The sequence below is a fragment of the Octodon degus genome, unplaced genomic scaffold (genome assembly GCF_000260255.1).
Source record: "Octodon degus isolate 3935 unplaced genomic scaffold, OctDeg1.0 scaffold00009, whole genome shotgun sequence".
In the NCBI taxonomy this organism is placed as follows: domain Eukaryota; kingdom Metazoa; phylum Chordata; class Mammalia; order Rodentia; family Octodontidae; genus Octodon; species Octodon degus.
Window position 1 is genome coordinate 5,337,423 of NW_004524585.1, and position 2,766 is coordinate 5,340,188.

Below are 2,766 nucleotides of genomic sequence, written 5' to 3' on the forward strand. Positions count from 1 at the left end.
CACACCTTTTTCATCCATTCCTCAGGTGATGGACATCTTGGTTGTTTCTAAGATTTGGATATAACAAATTGTGCTGCTATAAACATAGGTAAACATATATCACTATGATATGACACTTTCAGTTACTCTGGGAAAATTCCCAGTAGGGGGGATAGCTGGTTTGAATGGGATTTCCAGTCCTAGTTTTTTAAGTAGTCTTCACACTGATTTTCATAATGTTTACATCAGTCTACATTTCCACCAGCAGTGGAGAAGGGTTCATTTTTCTCCACATCCTCTCCAACATTTGTTGTTGGTTGATTTCTTTATGATAGCCATTCTTTCTAGGGTGAGATGGTATCTCAGTGTTGTTTTCATTTGCATTTCATGAATGGCCAGTGATGTGAGCATCTTTTCAGGTAATGATTTGCCTTTTGTTTTTCGTCCTCTGAGAAGTGTGTGTTCATCTCGGATGCCCATTTTTGTATTGGGTCTTTAAATTTGAGGATACCATCTCACCACAGAAAGAGTGACTATCATAAAGAAATCAACAAGCAACTAATGTTGGAGAGGCAGCTCCTGGGAATGTAGACTGGTGCAACCATTATGGAAATCAATGTGGAGACTCCTCAAAAATAACTAGGACTGGAAATCCTATTCAATCCAGCTATCCCCCTTCTGGTAATTTTCCCAAAAGAACTAAAAACATCATATCATAGTGATATATGTGCACCTATGTTTATAGCAGCACAATTTGTGATAGCCAAATCTTGGAAAAAACCAAGATGCCCATCACCTGAGGAATGGATGGAAAAGGTATTGTGTTTTATACAATGGAGTATTACTCAGCTATAAAGAAAAATAAGCATGAAGCCTTCATATATAAGTAGATGCAACTTGAAGATATGCTCATAAGTGAAATAAACCAGACCCATATGTGTAAATATCATATTGTCTCCCTATAGTCAGAACTCAAAATAAGAAATAAAAATTGAAAGCATAACACAATTAAATGGAAAGTGAAAACTTAATAATTAAACAACAGAGAGAAAGGAGACAATTTAGGAAATTTGGCAGGGGCAAAACCATACGTTTATATAAACAAGATGGTTAAGGCAATGGTCCTAAGAAACTCCCTCAGGTTTTTGAAAATAGCAGTTAATGGATACAGTTTTCACCCCACTAACTCTATACACTGATATCTATGAACTAAGCAACTGCACTGAGGATAGAAATGTGTCATACAAAAACCATGCTTGAAATACCTGTCATTTCGGTCTTCTAAGTGCATACTACTTCTAATGTCATATCAATTATTGCTATACTCTCTTTAAAGTAAATATTGGCTTAAAAAAGATAATAAAAGAAAATGAGTCGAGAAAAAACATGTAATTTTAAAATAACCATTCAATGACCTATAATGTGAACAGTATCACATACATCATCCCATTCTTTAGTGTAGCGTTAAAAACAAGGTTTTTTTTTATTTCTTGGAAGTACTCTATTAGACAAGTAGACTGACTCTCTCTTTCTCTCTTCTTCTCTCTTCTCCTCTCCTCTCTCTGTCTCTCTTTGTCTGTCTCTCTCCCTGACTTTGTCTCTTTCTGTCTGTCTCTCTGTGTCTCTCTACTCTCTCCTCTCTCTCTTCACTATGTCTCTGTGTCTGTCTCTATATCTCTCACTGTCTCTGTTTGTCTGTCTGTCTCTCTTTCTCTCCCTCTCTCTCACTCTCTCTTTCTGTTTCTCTCTGTCTCTCTCCGCTCCATCACTGTCATAGTACACATTTGCCCAATTGACTCATTGGAGAGACTGACCAAAGTTCTGGGCACACCTGTGTCAATAATGTGTAATGCCATTTTCATTGATAGTGTCCCCTTGCAATCAAATCTAATCCTGATATTCCATTAGTAGGGAGAATTTCTCCTGCACAGGTTACACATTTCTAAGCTACACTCTTTCTACTGCCAAAGTCACTGCAAACCCCATTTTCCCCCTGGTTGAATTCCAAAGTTTGGAATAGGAGCAGGCGAGAATCCCTGATTCTGACTGCAAGTTCAACCCAGTCACCTTCTGCAACCAGCTGTACCAGAAGTGAATCTATCATCTTTACCTTTGTTTCGTCCTGTGTGCCCTTCTACTTAGAACATAAACTGAAAAGAATGGAATTCTTACATGAATGTTTTCAATGTTTAAAACATGTAAGAAATTTTTAATGTTTATACTCATTAATATCTCAAAAGTTTGGGTAGTTTTTGCCTTATTTTATTATTTTTAATACATAGCATAACAATGTATTATGTATTAATTTTGTTATAATTTGTTTAAATATTTGTGTGCCTCTAGAGAACTTCAAGCTTAACAACGACAATAACTCCTTCTATTTTCTTTGTTTCTCCAGGATCAGCATTTTGTTCTGTCCCTGGTATATTGATGATCCTCAGAAAATATTGTAACATGTACATCAGACTTTTATTGAACATGTATCATCCTATTTCTCTGCAATACTATAAATATGCTTCCTGGTTTCAAAGAACTTTGCATTTTCTGTCCCATACTTAAGCCTTTCTCTCAAAGGGGCCTGAAGTAACATGCCCCATACATGAAACATCTACTAAGTGGGACCAAGGAGATGACTCAGTAGAATAAGCGCTTCTCTGGCAAGCTCAAGGGCCTGAGTTCAATCCTGGGTTCCACAAAAATTAAGAAGAAGAAGAAGAAGAAGAAGAAGAAGAAGAAGAAGAAGAAGAAGAAGAAGAAGAAGAAGAAGAAGAAGAAGAAGAAGAAGAG